General features: G+C 34.7%; 1 non-coding gene across 1 annotated transcript; it reads right to left on the reverse strand.

Annotated features, from left to right (window-relative positions):
* Positions 1–6,836: 6,836 nt before the first annotated feature.
* On the reverse strand, positions 6,837–6,910 carry Trnat-cgu. The gene has a single exon. It is a non-coding gene; the product is annotated as a tRNA-Thr (tRNA).
* Between the last annotated feature and the right edge of the window lie 10,939 nt (positions 6,911–17,849).

Consider the following 17,849-nt stretch of genomic DNA (forward strand, 5'->3'; position numbering starts at 1 on the left):
TTTTTTTTTGTTTGTTTGTTTGTTTTTGAGAGAGAGAGAGAGAGAGAGAGAGAGAAAGAGAATTTTTTATTTATTGTTTTTTTAGTTTTCGGTGGACACAACATCTTTGTTTGTATGTGGTGCTGAGGATCGAACCCAGGCCGCATGCATGCCAGGCGAGCATGCTACTGCTTGAGCCACATCCCCAGCCCTAGAACAGACTGTTTATCTCAGGCTACAGCATGTGAAAATTCAGTCTGTGTGATGGACAACCAAGTGTCAGCCAAACTGTGCCTCCCCCATGGAGGATGGAGTTCTACCATCTTCAGCTCTTTTATATTCACTGCATTTCATTCTTTCAATAACATGCTAAAAAAAATCCCACAAAAATTCTTTCATTCTTCAATACTTTCCCCTTTTATTGGTAGGATCTGATAAAATACCACTTATGAAAGTAATATTTTTTTTTTCTGAGTCAGACATTTTAAAGAGAAGAAATTAACATTTTCTGTGGGAATGTAATGTTGTAGCCCACAGATTTGAAATACTATCCAAGGTCGGCCAGAAACATATGGTTTTGCTTAGAAACTGTGCTCATATTGAAATAGGATTTCGCACATCCTTTACATATCCAGCTCAAAATTTCAAATATAGCTTTCTTAATTGTATACTAAAGCAACATAACATGTTTTGGAATGATTCCAAGTATGCATTATATTGAAAGAATTTCATCATAACCTCACTACAAATGACTCCAAGTAAAAAGGTTAGTCCAGAAAAAAAAAGTCAAATTTTAAAAATAACATAAGATTCTTTCCTAATGTAGAATTAGTTGGCAACTTTAGACATACATTGTAAAAAATGGAAAAAATTTAAGTCTTCAAAATGTTTTATATTTCAGGTAATCAGGCCCTTTCCACATTATGATATTTCTCTTTTGTAGTTATCAGAGAGAATCAAGAGTGGGATCAGTATGTATCAATCTTAGGCAGAGTCACAAGGAAAAAATCTGTTGTATGGATTCTTTGATTCTACAACAACTTCGAGTTTTTAATTTGCTTTTCTGATGATTTTTATATTTTAACTATTGATAAGAATATAGCAATCTGGTAACGATATTATTTCATGTACAAATTAATCAATTATACATTATAAATTGGACATATCAATAGATAATTAGAATCCCTTTATTTTTCTTTATTTGACTGCTGCTCAGATTCCACTCTTAGCTTTCACATTTGCTCAGTGTTTCAATATCTTATTTTCTGGAATCAACTGTTGCGTAAAATGTGAGTAATAAGCTTTGTGTAAGCTAAAGAGTTCTAAAAAGTAACCTAAAGCTGGGTACCATAATATACACCTGCAATCCCAGAGGCTCGGGAGACTGAGGCAGGAGGATTCCAATTTCAAAGTCAGCCTCAGCCACCTAGTGAGGCTCTAGGTAACTTAGGAGACCCTGTCCCAAAATAAATTAAAAAAATAAAATCTACCTGGGGATGTGATTCAGTGGTTAGGCACCACTGGGTTCAATCCCTGTTAATCACCTCCCCCCAAAAGAGTAACCTGAACATTTACTATGCTGTTTGAAATTTTTTGATTGTGATTTTCTTATGATAAGCATTAATATTTGTCAAGTGACAACTATTAAAATTAAATATAAAATAATTTACAAATATTAAATATAAAAATTTATTATCTTCATCAGTATTATTTTCAGATTCCTATGGATAAATCACACATGCAATTCTGATTCAAACCCAGGTAATCCATAGTTTTAGTTCATATCTAGATAGATTGGTTGATTTCTAACACTTCACATTATCACAGTGCATCAAAGAAAGTAGTTGTGAGGACAAGGCTTCTTAAAAAATAAGAGCCTCACTCTGAAGCAAAATGAGACGACCCAGTGTGATTGTATACCATCATTTTATATTCAGTTTGGCCCTTCAAAATTGTCTTAAATCTGTTTAGGCTGTTATAATAAATTCCATAGACTAGGTGTTTTCAACATTAAATATTTATTTCTCACAGTTCTGGTTGGAAGTCCAAGATCAAGGTAACAACATGCGTGGTGTCTTGGTGAGGACTATTTTTATGATTATTTTCAATGTAGCCTTTCTTTGGTGTGTGCCAGAAAGAGCCAGATGTTGTGATTTATAAGGGCATTTATAAGGGCACTAATCCCATCATTGGGAGATGTACTCTCATGACCTAATTTACTCCAAATTTCCTTCCAATAACCTAATTTCCAATATCAACACAATGGGGGATTTGGAACATATCGTTTCAAGGGGACACAAACATTTGGTCCATAGCAACAATGTATGTAGTACCCAAATTATTATGATAAAATTTAAATCATTATGCTGACAACCCCTGAGAACTGTTGTATGTTCCTAAATATTAAAAACTAATTTAATATTATTAGAACACCTCATTATAACTCAAATTAAATGTAAAATTAAGTTTTGTTACATTCAACCTCCAGATTAGTTTTTGCCTATTCTGAACTGTTTATAAAGAACAATTAAGATAATCCAAACTGTTTCATGGGGGTATTACATTCAAATAAATAATAATTGGATTTCATCCATAAACTCCTCTTTTCAAAATGATCCAACATTAGAACATGTGTAGGTAATGATGTAGATAGCACAGTATCAATTTTAAAAGTTCCTTTTGTGATGATATCATAAATCATTTATAATACCAGCAAAACCCAGCTTAATGTTGAGCTCTCTGATTCCAATAACAAAGGTTCCAGGTAATTTCTTCCCAAAATACAGGTTAAAGGTCAGAATTTTGCGGTCTCTGATATTTACCTTAACTTTTTAATAATAAAATTTAACATTTCTTGGGCTCTTCCAAGGGTACAAAGCACTTTTTCTTTATTATGTGTAATAAATTGAGCAGCCAGAAGGGAGAGATGCTGTTATTATTCCCTATTTATAGATGTGGCTTAGAAGAATGAAGCCACTTGCCTATGAGCAAACCCATGAGTCTACCACATAGACCTTAACCTCTATAAGCACACAGCATGTTAGTATGGCACTTGTCTATGATATGAGTTTACCAATACTTTCAGTGCTAACTCATTAGATCATCTATTTTCAGAGACTGCTTCATTTATAGGTTTGTGCAGTTACATACAATTTTAAGGCAGACTCAATAATCCAAATAGACTAAAATAATGTAATATGTCTATAAAGTGAATAATTAAAGAATGAGTAGGTTATGAAATTATACTCCATAACAGTCACCATTTTTTTCAGTGAGAGGAGATTCCAAATACACTAAGGTTGAATACCTTTACCCTAAAGGAATAATAAATATTTTAAGAGACAGATGTTTATCTTGATTTGAACATTACTCATGACACAATATCATGTAAGTATGTACAATTTATATGCATCACTTAAAATAATTGAAATATTTTTTAAAGTACCATAATGCTAGCCAGGCGCTGTGGCACACATCTGTAATCCCAGCATCTTGGGAGGCTGAGGCAGGAGGATCACAAGTTCAAATCCAGCCTCAGCAAAAGTTAGGCGCTAAGGAACTCAGTGAGACCCTGTCTCTAAATAAAATACAAAATAGGGCTGAGGATGTGGCTCAGTGGTTGAGTACCCCTGAGTTTAATCCCTGGTACCCTATGCCCCCAAAAAGTATAATAAGGCTTAAAGAAAAATACTGAAGTAAGAGCTTGTTTCTTAAAACATCAGGAAGCATAATAACTATATGCTAACAAAATTAATCACTAGGTATTTTAAACCTGTGCTCTTCAGATGTTAGCATTTGATTAATCCATTTTAATTTTCCCATAGTACCAGTTATCTAAAAGTAAAGATACTTCTTTCCCATACAATTAAGGTTGTTATTCTTTCAAATAAGTTTATTCTGTAATTGTGAGTGTAACCAAATACAACTCAATGCTTAATATGGATGAATTATTTATTTAATATGGATATGATTATTAGTCATTATAGATGGAAAAATTCAGTTAAAATAATTTATTCAAACATTTTCTTTCAAATGCAGACTGATTTCCTGAAGTAAAGTGATTGTAGTTAATTGGTTAAATAAAGCATTATAAAAACTTTTTGTCTGTTTAGGAAAGCATCTTTTTATTGTTTTATATAATTTAACTTTGTTTTTACAATAAATCTCAGTCTTCTTTGAGTTCTTTCAATGGTTTTGAAAAAAAAATACACCTCATTTTTCTTTTGAAATCAGAGATTTGATTAAAAAACAAACAAACAAACACTTAAACTCACTAAATTATGCCTAAGGAGTATGTCTTAACACTGGTGAAATTTATATCCCATCGAGGTAAAGAGGGAAAAAAAAGAAATTAAATAGAAATGTCTTTTGTTAGGTATCTTTGCCGAGTTAAAACGAACTTTATAAACATGGTAAAATGAAGCCAGACACCAGCACATGGTCATGCACACAGGACGAGCAGAGTGATCAGTCAGCACAGAGCAGGGTGTTCTCTTGGTGGTGTGGCTTTGGTGGCTGTGTGTGGTGACACTGAAGTGGTGCTGGTTTCAAATCACACTCAGATGTGCCTTTGCTACCACTGCAGGGATTGTTTGACTTTTCCAACTGTTAACAGTCACTTTTCATATTGCTTATAAAAATGGTAATTTAACATATTTATTCAGCCAGTCTCAAGGTTGACTGACAAAGATTGCAGAGAATTTATTTACTTTAAATCCGTATTTCCTAACTCTGAGACGTGGTCAGAATTTTAAAGACACTATATAGCTTGCAAACAGGCGTCTTATAATTCCTCAGGGCCTACTTGTGGGAAATATGTCTAAATTCTAAGACAAAATTGCACATTTATAAATCACTAAACAGCATTGTGGGAGCTTGCAATCTTTTCCCTTTCAAAAGAATTGGGTTGACCCACAAGACAAGAAAGTGAATATAACCTCCTTATCCCAAGGGCAAGCAGAGTGTGGTGGCTGAAAGCATCAACTGTGATCCTGCCAGCTGGGGTTCAAGTACTGCTCTGCCAATGCCTGTGAACTTGGGGAGGACATTTTAACCATCAGTGTCTCAGTTTTCTCACATGCAATGTAAATAAAAATAATATGCACTTCAAAGAGCTTGTTGTGAAGACTGAGTCAATGCAAAGGAAATATTTTAACTGAAACCTAATCCAGTTAACACTATGTAAGTATAAGCTAATTTTAACAAATTGATATCTTACCCCATTTTTACTGCTTTATGGCAAAAACACACAGGAAATCAGGAAATATTCTACAAGGGATGAATGTAGTCTTATGAATTCAAGGTTTTGCTATGAAGAACTGTTAAAACTCTCTTCTGCAGGTAAATATATTTCATTGGTAGAGATATTACCTCTCAAGATGGTTGCAAGGATTAAATGTTTTAACATATATAAAGTACATATATGCTTAGGACATTATTTGGCATGTAGTAAATACTCCATAAGTGATACCTATTTTAAAAAAATATTTATTTTTTTTAGTTTTAGCTGGACACAATATCTTTATTTTACTCTTATGTGGTGCTAAAGATCAAACCCAGTACCTCATGCATGGTAAACGAGTACTCCACCACTGAGCTATTACCCCAGGCCAGTGATATCTATTTTTTTTAAAAAGAATAAAAGCTAAGAGGATTGGGATGGTGCTAAGTGGGAAAGAATACAGATAAGTACGGAATTAATAGTTGGATAAAGTAATCAATCAATAATAATCAGAAAAACAGATAATATGTTGGCAGAAAAAAGGAGGAGACTGAATGATGATGGTCAGGAGACTAAGTTTCAAAAATTAATTTGGTAATGAGTTCTAATACTGTTGTACAAACTTGTGAAACTTTATTGACAAGGTATCTCTAGACTTAAAGGTCTTTATAAATTTAGTTATTTTAACTTTCTAAAATTAATTTTTAACCATGGTTATATTTTCATCACCATATATTCATACAACTATTGATAGTTCTAAGATGATTTAAACCCTTTGATATTCTGGGATCTCTAATAATTAAATAAATAGAAAAGATTGAAGGTACATGGTGAGAGTGGCACATATGATGAAATGAAGCAGATTAGTCTGCTTTTGACAGGTATAGCCCTAGAGGAGTTATGTCATCTCATTGCTGCTACTGAGACATGAAGATGCTACATAAGTGGACATATTCAAATAGGAAGTGAAGTTCTGTGAAGCTCCATCATATGCATACACTCACACAAACTCATGCTTTCTTATTTGGAGATAAAAGTAAATAATCAAATTAAATATACTACTTTTAAAAATGTATTAAGTCCGGGGCTAGGGTTATAGCTCAGCAGTAGAGTGCTTACCTGGCACTTGTGAGGACTAGGTTCGATCCTCAGCACCACATAAAAACTAAATAAACAAAATAAATAAAGATATTGTGTCCATCTTTAAAAATGTATTAAATCCTAAAAATGTGGGAGGGGAGATGAATGATAATTATTCAAAAGATAATAATACAAATTACTTATCAAAGATATTGATATTGTCAGGGGATCATAAGTAAAAATTTCTCCTGAATTATTTAGCTCTCCCCAAAAAACTACTTGGTATTTATTTAAACAGCGCCATTTCCAAAAAATCTTTTAAGAACAATTTTTATAACCACATACTCTGGTAGTTTGCTACTTAGACCATTGCAGCTGAAAGTGGTTTATAAACCTGCATTATTAAAATCACCTAGGTGCTTGCTACAAATGTAAAATCTTAAACATAAACTTCACCCAAATTTACTGAATCAGAATCTGCATTTCAATCAAATTCACAGGTGAATTTCATGTCCATTTAATTTCTATAACTTTAATACAGAACATTTTTTTTTTTTTGTGGTGCTGGGGATTGAACCCAGGGCCTTATGCACACGAGGCAAACACTCTACCAACTGAGCTATATCCCCAGACCTTAGAACAATATTTTTCAGTACATTCTTCAATTAAAATTATATAGAATATATAAAAAAGTAGTAATGTCCAGGTTTGCCAATAGAGATTTTACTTAATTAGTCTTGAGTAGGACACCAGCTTCTTATTTTTCTTTTATTTGTTTTTTTTAGGTGATTCCTTTGTTTAGCCAACATAGGAATCACCTAAAAAAACTTGTTAAAAAAATAAGTAAAATTTTTCTCTTCTAAAACTTTGGCTTACCACAATAAGATATTGAGCTTTTAACAAAGTTGAAAAAATATATTCTAATGTAATCCAGAACATTCCTCCTCTCCACCACTAAGGCAACAGGTTAGGGTATGTGGATGAATATAGGGAACAAGGAATCTGGGTCAGAAACATCAAAATAACACTTAATACATGGATCAAGGTGAGTTCCCATGAATCAATGAGTCAAGTAGTTAGAATGTGGAATAATTTGAGCACCTTAAAGACAGAGAACATGCAATTACTCTGCCTCATACATAGAATACAAAAACATGAAAACCAGATAAAAGAACCAGTAGAAACAAATATCAAAAAGGAAGACAGTTTCCCAAAAATGCAAAATATGCAGAAACCAAAATATTCACCAATGACACCTAGATTTTCTGTTTAATTTCCAGTCTTCATGGTATATTTTTGATAGTGCACTGTAAGTTTTGTTTGTCCTCCAGTTCCTGCATGTACAGGGACCCTTCCCAGCTGAAAAGTATCTCAGAATTCACAATAAAGGCTACTGTAGTCACTTGGAATAGAGAGAAGGTATTAGGAATCCCAAGAAAATGTACTCCATGTCTTCACTCATTGTATGAACTGACTGGCAAAGTGAAGTTCTTAAAGAGACTCACAATGCACCTTGCTATAATGCTAGATATTATAGACCCAATTTACCATGCATAGGCCCGTCTCAGAAGCAAAATTGAAATTTCCTTTTGGTTTTGTTTCTACACCAATAAGAATTTACAATGGAATTCCATGTATTTATAGGGACCACACATGTGAGGAAAGAAAGACTAGGAGTGGGGAGAAGCTTTATTTTTTAAATGAAAGCCTGAAATACTCAGAGAATTATTTATTTTAAAAAAATTAATATTGTAAATATATTTACAAATTGAATATTTTAAGAATATTTTAAAAATATTTACAATATGTGCTTTCTTTTTGCCTAAAATATTATATAACAGACCTTTTTGGTCATTTCTATTAAGGAGTAAGCCATTATTGATACAGGTGAACACTGTATTGGGTGTAGCCCTGGTATGAGTCAGCTAAAATCACAATTATAACACAGCTAAATGTTGAGAGAAATTATGCAATATATAAACCTTCTTAGGCAATTCCTTCGGAAAGGGCCACCTTTTCTGAAGGCTGTGTTAAATACTTCGAGGTACATTAAGCTTAATATCCCTAATAAAGTTTAGAAAAATTTAATTTAGCTTTTCAACTATTTTAAAAATTACAATATTAGCAGAAACAAGAATGTTTAATATTACTTTTGTATTGTTCTGAATTCATCATATAACTCCTATAGAGCCATATGCACTTACAGTTAGACTTTTCATTGAAAATCTAATCCTATATGACTATTTTACAGACCACAGAAGTTTTACTCTGCAGACTCCTTTTAATCATAAAATATTATCTTTTCCAATGAAGTGTGATTGTAAAAACTAAAGCACCATGCCTCATATTTCATTCTTCCCAACAATTGCATCTGTAGTGCTTCTCTGTCTCACTTTTGATGAACACCACAGAAAGCCCTGTCTGTCTGTCCCAGTACCCCCATCCTTCCTCTGCTCTCTGAAAGTTTTCCAGTGAAACTTCAGAGTCATTCTGCTTTTTTGAGCCTCTCCTCTGACATGTTCATACCAATCTATTTCTCCTTCTTATAAGTCTCAGTTTAAACTAACAAAATCAACTTTTTTGCTACACTGATGGCAATCCACAAATGGAATGAGGATAGGGAGGTTTTCTTTCAGAGTAAGATAGGAATTTCATAGTCTGCTAATTTGGTTGCACAATTAACCTCTGGGACTTTTTTGATTACCTTCAGAAGAATAATTTGGATCTGGGATATAAATATTCTCAAAACTAAAGGAAATGCTGTACTTGCTGAGGGTTGTTTAACACCCAATTTTTCTAATTAAACAAGTCTAAATTTATTTCAGAACCTGGAAGGGTGGGAGCACATATTCAGTAAACTCTAACTTGAGTGTGTCTACGAATGTTAGAATAGGTCCAATTGAAAACAAACCAAAAACACCAAAAAAAAAATAATAATAATAATAAAAAAAAGAAAAGAAAAGAAAAAGAAAAGAAAGAAAACAAAACAAAAAAGAAGGTCCATAATGAAAGAAATAAAGTCAAAGTCTTAAGAAAAAAACAAAATGGACCTAGCCAATATTATAAACAAAATGAGTTACTTCAGCACCAACCAACCAAGCAACAAATAACAAGAATTTTACAGGAGTTGGTAGAAAGGGAACATAGAGGAAAACCGAAAGCACTGTGGTAAGGATTGTGGATGTTATGAGTAGAAGGTGGTTATAGGAGAGAAAAGCAAACAGGAAATCTATGGTTTATACTGCTCTGAAAGAATATATTGTAATTAGTCCCAAAAGCACTTTTTGTCTTAGATCTGATTTTCTCTCCATCAAAAACCATATTGTTTTACTTAAATTATAAGTCAACTATTTTAATACTTTTTGTTATAAGAGGAAGTTATCAGAGATTTACAGTTTTAGTTTCCTTGAATCTAAATCATTTCTCACTTTAAAATATTAATACACTGATCACTATGTTGTGTTGCTCAAAAGTATCATTTCACTACTCTGCCTATTTTTTCATATTTTTAATTTGTACATTCTGAAGGTTGGAAAACATGGACTCAAGTCTCTGATATCCCTAATTCAAGACTAGAGACAAACTCCCTGCTAAACCTTGCCCAAATTGCAGATATGTGGGCAAACTAACAGATTATTAATATTTGAAGTCACCAAGTTTTGGGATGGTTTGTGATATATTACCTGTAGAGACTCTGTTACCTAGAAGAAGGCTGATTCCACAACAATAGTCAACATGTGTTTGGGGTAAGTAATGGGTGGAAGACAGAGGGTCTCAGGGACAGGTTCAGTGGAAAAGCCCAAAGGGCCTTGAGGAGGCTGTTGGTGAGATTTGTTTTTGAAAATTAAGTAAATATTATTGGAAATGGGAAGAAAGGGGAACCTTATTATGCATTGGTTATGTATAAAAGAGCCATAACTTGCTAAATTCAAAAATAAAAATACTTTGTTCTCCCAAACTTTTCTATATGACCAAAAAAAAGTGTGAAATGACAAATATTCTGATGCTCCAAATCAAATTATGACACTATAAGATGTTGTTGAGATTTAAGAAAGAATTCAGAAAGTAACTCAAAAAGCCCTTTAGACAAACAGAAGGGCCTGTAAAAAAAAATCAATGGCAAATCCTCTCAACTAAATAATGGGGCTTTCAAAAGTCTTAAGACAGTTAATTTACAGAGGCATCATAGGGAGTCCAGGATAGAGAAGGATTATCCTACAAAGATAAGTGGTTATAACTTTGGTCAAATAGAGAGAACCCTAGTTATATTCACTGAAAACAAATTTTTAAGAGAATTTTCTGGTCAAAATGGCTCCAGGCTTAGACTAGAGCGGAAAGAGATCATTGGATCTCTAAACTTTAAGATCGGGAAACTGGCTTATGAGGATTCAAAGGGCAAACCCAGGAGTCTGGAGAATGGAAGGAGAACCACAGAAAATGATCCCTGCAGAGCTGCACTGTGGCCTCAACGATCCAAAGGCCTAAACGATCCAGATGCTAAGAAGCCAAACCCAAGGAGACTCCTCTGTACTTGGAAGTTACTGCACTGATAAAACCCTGGGTTTGGAGCCTGAGCTCGATTCCACAAGAGGATAAGAAGATTTAAGGTACTGAAAGAGGGTGAGCATATTTTACATGAGTAGGGAATGGAGATAAATTGCGTCAGGAGGGCATACTGTGGAAATTTAGAAACATGATCTGCAAACTATGACGTTTCTCTTTCTGAGAAACAGAGTTTGTGATCTGTCCCTTTCAATACAAGTTCTTTGACTGCCTGACCAATAGTATATCACTGAAGTGATTTCTGGAGCTAGGGTAAAAATAGGGGTTTCCATCTATGTCCCACCTCTTGAGACTGCCACTGGGACCTAACCACCATGCTGAGAGAGAAGGCCCAGGCAGCCCATGAATAAAAGAGCAAGCCCTCAATCATCAGTAGCAATTTGCAAACCTGTGGTGGGGAGAGCTACCTAGGAAGTAGATCTGCTAGTGTGTTGTTTTATGTAACAAAGTTTTGAAGTAGTTTGTCACCTTGTAATAAATAATTGATGCAAATTTACTCTTACAAACCAAAATAAGTTATCTTTATATATACAAACTTGTACCTCATCTGCTTCTCATCATTCTTAAACCCCAAGCGATTTCTAAAGATTTTCCTGCTGATGGTTATCTTAACACATCTTTTGCCACCATTCTTACAGTGGCATAGGAGAGGATCCTATTATTCATACATAGGAAAGACCATAATTCAAATAATATGTGACAATGAAGTTTGATAAAAGGTGACTATATAAAGGTTCAGCAAAGAAAAAGAATAGGAGATTCACCTATATAATTATTATAAGGAATCAGGCCACATAATTATGAAGGCTGGCAAGATTTGAATCTGGAGAACTGATATGTCAGGTGCGTTCTGAAAGCCAGAAATCAAGAAGAAATGATGCACCATTTTTAATGCCATCCAGCAGGAGAATCCCCTCTTTCTCAAGGAAAGTTCAGATTTTTGTACCATTCAAGTTTTTAATTGGTTGGACAAGGTACATCAAATAAGGGAAGATAACCTGCCTTACTAGGTCTTATCAACTTAAGTGTTATTCTTACCTAAAAACTTCTGCACAGAATAATGCTTAATCAAATATCTGGGGACCCCATGACAAAATTATATAAAAAAAAATGGTACATAAAGCATAATCATGAATTTTTATTTTTTAAAATCAAATGTATTTAAGGTGTACAACATGATGTTTTAAAATATATACTTATATACATAAGTGGTTACTATCATGAAGTAAATTCAAATATTCATTATCTCACATACAGAGCTTTTAGAATAAATGAATATTTTATGAAATATACTAGAGATATAGTTTTTTTTCTTTTCCTCCCCAACAGGTATTCTTTGGACTCTGACATTTTACATCTACTATTTCTTTTCCACCTCTACTCTTCAGAAAAAGAATTTCATTTTCCTCACCCTAGGAAAAATATTGCTGCTTAAATTAATTTCTATGTGTGCTTTACTTTCCAATCTATCCCTGAAAGCACCTCATCATTACCAGCCTGTGTTGCTTCCTCCCACTGGTGACCTTTAATTGGGTGTCCTACTGCTTTGTAATTATACGTGCAAAGCATAATTCAGTCTTGCAACTGGGTTCACACCAAACTTTTCTCCGTGTGAAAACATTCTAAGTTAATGACACATTCTCAGCTATTTCTATGTTCTTGAGGGGAAAAAAAATATTTCAAATAAACAGAATCTTTGTTGTCCATATCTTATATAGGTTGCTGCCTTTGCAGAAATAATTTGATAAAGCAGTTACCAATGGTTAAAAAGAGCTGGTAATTACCAATTGATATTTTCAATGATATTAAGATTCTTTTGAACATTATATGTTGTTATAGAGGATTACCATTATCATTTAAAAGCAAAAATGGAATTATCATTCAAAGGGCAAAACTATAAATGTCCTCAAGAATTCTAGACACAGTACAGGTGAAATTACACAGCTAATTATTATATCTTGCTTCAAAACGTTGAATGATTGATTCCTCTTTTTTCAGAATTATAAAGGATACTATCACTTTCAGTTAAGTTTGGAAATTAGAGCATGACATAAAAAAAAAAAACATGTATTCCCTGTCAATACAGGTATTTCAGAGATTTGGATGTCGGTCCAAAGCCAGAATTATTATAAGAACTCTTACATATATTATTTCCTTATTTCCTACTGATTTATCACTATTGAATTTTATAACATTTAGATGTTAACATGGGACTGGATTCCTGGGCTGTCACTTATTAATTTTGTGACCCTACACAAATCATTTGCCATACAGAAGCTCAGTTTTCTCAGCTCTACAGAAAAGGTACTTAGAGTTCCTACAAGAGAGAATGACAGTAAGAATTAAATGACATCTGAAAAGATATCTGAAATGTTTAGTAGAGTGCCTCAGACATATTAAACTTTCAGTAAGTGCTTTCTATAATAATACTCAATGTAATTTAACTAGCATTACTTCTGAAATATGAGAAAATATTCTTATTTTAATACTTCAGAATATTAGGCCTTCTTTATCAAGAAAGGCTTGAAGTCAGCAGATGGTGGTGTACTTTGTGGTCTCAGCAACTCAAGAGCCTGAGGCAAGAGGATCATAAATTCAAGGCCAGTTTCAGCAACTTAGCAAGACCCTAAGCAACTTAGTGAGACCCTGTCTCACAATAAAATATACAAAGGGCAGGTTATGTGATTCAGTGGTTAAGAACCCCCAGGTTCAATCCCAAGTCCCTCCACCCCAGAAAAAGGCTTGAAATCTCTTGAAGAGATCTTGAACTCTTGTAACCATCTGAATATGATATATGTTGGTATTATTAAATGAAAGAGAATAAATTCAAGGGTTCTTAAGTTGTTTATGTATTCCCCCTTTATGAGATAGAACTACATTCATTTTATTCTTTATATTTCTTCATATACAGTTTCTGATTTCTTTTTTTTTAATTGGTTATATATGACAGCAGAATGCTTTACATTTCATGTTACACATAAAGAGCACAATTTTTCATATCTCTGGTTGTATTAAAAATATACATGTATTTAAGGTAATGATACCCATTTCATTCCACCATCTTTTTTACCCCCATGTCCCTTCCCTTTCCCTCTCATCTTTTTGCCTTATCTAAGGTTCATCTAATCCTCCTATGCTACCCTTACCAACCCCATTAAGAATCAGCCTCCTTATATCAGAGAAAATATTTGGCATTTGGTTTTTGGGGATTGGCTAACTTCACTTAGCATTATAGTTTCCAACTCCACCCATTTACCTGCAAATGCCATGATTTTATTCTCTTTTATTGCTGAATGATATTACATTGCGTATATATACCACAGTTTCTTTATCCATTCATCTACTGAAGGGCATCTAGGTTGGTTCCATAGTTTATCTATTGTGAATTGTGCTGCTATAAACATTGATGTGGCTGTATCCCTGTAGTATGCTGTTTTTAAGTCCTTTGGGTATAGACCAAGGAATGGGATAGCTAGGTCAAATGGTGGTTCCATTCGTAGCTTTCCAAGGAATCTCCATACTGCTTTCCATATTGGCTACACAAATTTGCAGTCCCACCAGCAATGTATGAATGTGCTTTATTCCCCACGTCCTCACCAACACTTATTGTTGTTTGTCTTCATAATAGCTGCCATTCTGACTGGAGTGAGATGAAATCTTAGAGTACTTTAGATTCGCATTTCTCTAATTACTAGAGATGTTGAGAATTTTTTCATATACTTGTTGATTGATTGTATATCATCTTCTGAGAATCATCTATTCAGGTCCTTGGCCCATTTATTGATTGGATTATTTGTTTTTTCAGTGTTTAGTTTTTTGAGTTCTTTATATATCCTAGAGATTCGTGCTTTATCTGATGTATGAGTGGTAAACATTTGCTTCCAAGATATAGGTTGTCTATTCACCTCACTGATTGTCTCATTTGCCAAGAAGAAGCTTTTTAGTTTGAATCCATCCCACTAGTTAATTAATTAAATAAATTATTATTATTAAACAATACTGTTTTTGTTACCTTTGCCCTGTTGTATAGTTTAAGGTCTGGTATAGTGTGATGTCACCTGCTTCACTCTTCCTGCTAAGGATTGCTTTAGCTATTCTGGGTCTCTTATTTTTCCAGATGAATTTCATGACTACTTTTTCTATTTCTATGAGCTATGTCATTGGGATTGCATTAAATCTCTATAGTGCTTTTGGCATTATGGTCATTTTGACAATATTAATTCTGCCTATCCAAGAACAAAAGTGATATTTCCATCTTCTAAAGGTTTTCTTTTATTTCTTTCTTTAATGTTGTGTAGTTTTTGTTGTAGAGGTCTTTCACCTCTTTCATTAGGTTGATTCCTAAATATTTTAATTTTTGAAGCTATTATAAATGGGGTAGTTTCCCTCATATCCCTTTCAGATGATTTGTCACTGATATACAGAAATGCCTTTGATTTATGGGTGTTGATTTTATATCCTGCTATTTTGCTAAATTCATTTACTAGTTCTAGAAGGTTTCTGTTGGAATTTTTTGGGTCTTCTAGGTGTAGAATCATATTGTCAGCAATAGTGCTAATTTGATTTCTTATTTTCCTATCCATATCGCTTTAATTTATTTCTTCTGTCTAATTGCTCTGGCAAGTGTTTCAAGACTATGTTAAATAGAGGTGGTGAAAGAGGGCATCTCTGCATTTTTTCCATTTTTAGAGGGAATGCTTTCAATTTTTCACCATTTAGAATGATGTTGGCCTGGGGCTTTTATGATGTTGAGATATGTTCCTGTTATCCCTAGATTTTGTAGTGTTTTGAACAGGTATTGGTGCTGTATTTTGTTGAATGCTTTTTCTGCATCTATTGAGATAATCATATGATTCTTATATTTAAGTCTATTGATATGATGAATTACATTTATTGATTTCCATACATTGAACCAACGTTGCATCCTTGGAATGAACCCCACTTGATCATGGTGTACTATCTTTGTGATGTTTTTGTATTCGATTTGCCAGAATTTTATTGAGAATTTTTGCATCTATGTTCATTAGAGATATTGGTCTAAAGTTTTCTTTCTTTGATATATCTTTGCCTGATTTTGGAATGAGGGTGATATTGGCCTCATAGAGTGAGTTTGGAAGTGCTACCTCTTAGGTGGAGGGTACTGGAAATGGGGTATGGCACCCACTGGTCCTGTTGGGAGACTGCACCTCAAGAATCTCCTTTGGGGTCTGCTCCTGTGATGTGGGTGCCAGGTCTTATCTCCTCATCTCACCTATAGACCTCACAGTTCCTGCCCTCTACATTAGTTTCTAAAGTGCATCACCCCTACCCTTTCCCTTTCTACTTCCTAAACAGGAACCTTTCACTCCAGGGGTCTGTGTGTTGCTCTCTGGTGGCTGCACACCTGTCATGGAGGGCTGTTTTGAATTGGACAGTCACTCAGCAGAGTTAACGGCCGCTGGGGATTGGGGGGATTGGGGGGAATTAGAAAATTATGGGTACCTGGTTATTCGGTGGGAGTAGTTGCCCCAACTAAAGATGGTGATGGAGGTGACCAAAGATGGAGGCAGCTGCTTTCAGCAATGGGGTGTCTGGTCGGGTGGGGGGAGCCAACGATGGCTTTGTGCGATGCATTCAGAGATGAGTTCTGTGTTGTGCAGTGTTGCAGCTGTCTGCTTTCCTCAGAGTGCACGATGTCCCTAGGTGCAGGCAGGCTACTGTGAGTAGGGGACTATGGCAGTAGCTGTTGAGTCCCAAGATGGAGGCAACTGGGAGAGCCCCACGTTGGTAGATGGGGGTCCACACGGGAGTGGCAGCCGGAGTTCCTGAATGTGGGTAGCGGCTGAGTGTCCTGCTTGGGATCAGCGTCTGGCAATTCTGCGCAGGTGCTGATGCTGGTGGTCCCGCTAAGGCACCAGAGACCTGCGTGGGCGAGTAGTCAGAGTCAGGAGTCCTGTTGTAATGCTGAAGCCCAGCGCGGCATGGTGGCCATGATTCCTGTGCAGGATCAGCTGTGGAGGGGTCCTCTATCACTCTCAGCAAAGCAAAATTCCCATAGTTGAGACCCGGGTCATGGAGTGACACAGAATGCTGTCTCCTCTGGCTTGCCATCTTGGATCCCAGCCAGTTTCTGATTTCTTCCATTTGGAAATCTTGGACCTTTTCCTTCCCGTTTGATCCTATGCTTGTTCTTTTTCGCTCATATTCAATCATCTCTGTTAGGCAGTGAGCACAAATTGCTCTTTATTAATAAATGCCACTGTGCAAATTTAGAAAAGGAGGTATTAGGCCATTATAAAGGCTACTCCATTAAATAAAACAACTTGTTTGAAACAAATTTTAACATCTCACAATGAAATAGATAAATTTTACAGGGGTATTTTCTCCTAGCATGACATACTTCTGCAATTGAATCACTTATTAAACATAAACTTAAAAAGATATTACATGGCAGTTAGTTATTACTATTAGCATGCTCACACCATACAGCACATGAACACAGCACAGCTTTTTAAAGACCTTCAAGAAATCATGTATTTTCAGATTTGATCTGCCAGAAACTTGTGAAGTATGACTACATCAACAAAGTATATTCTTGGTAAAGTTTTATGCAGATTTAAATTAAGAGTTAGCAATAATATCTTCATCCAATAATTCTGAATGTGTTTTATCAATTTTTTACCTGTTACAAAACCTGGCAACTTGTTTTCAAAATATTGTGAATAAAACATCTTTAAATATTCTGTTCCTTTAGGAGGGCATGAAATATTTACTGAAATATTGCAGTTTGTGGAAATCACACATAATACATGATTTTTCTCCTGAATCAGTTTGAAGAAACAAGTTCTTCAGTTTGAAGAAACATGATGAACTTATTAAATATTGAGATAAGAAAATCAACGTTCTGATGCTCATATCATTGCTCTCTATTACCATGGTCACTCAACCACTTCAAAGGAAGGTCTCGACTCAGATCCCCCTTTGCCAAATGAAGAACAATCCAGCCCGTGTCCACCCAGCCTAGGTC

Source organism: Marmota marmota, unplaced genomic scaffold, assembly GCF_001458135.2.
Source record: "Marmota marmota marmota unplaced genomic scaffold, marMar, whole genome shotgun sequence".
Taxonomy (NCBI): domain Eukaryota; kingdom Metazoa; phylum Chordata; class Mammalia; order Rodentia; family Sciuridae; genus Marmota; species Marmota marmota.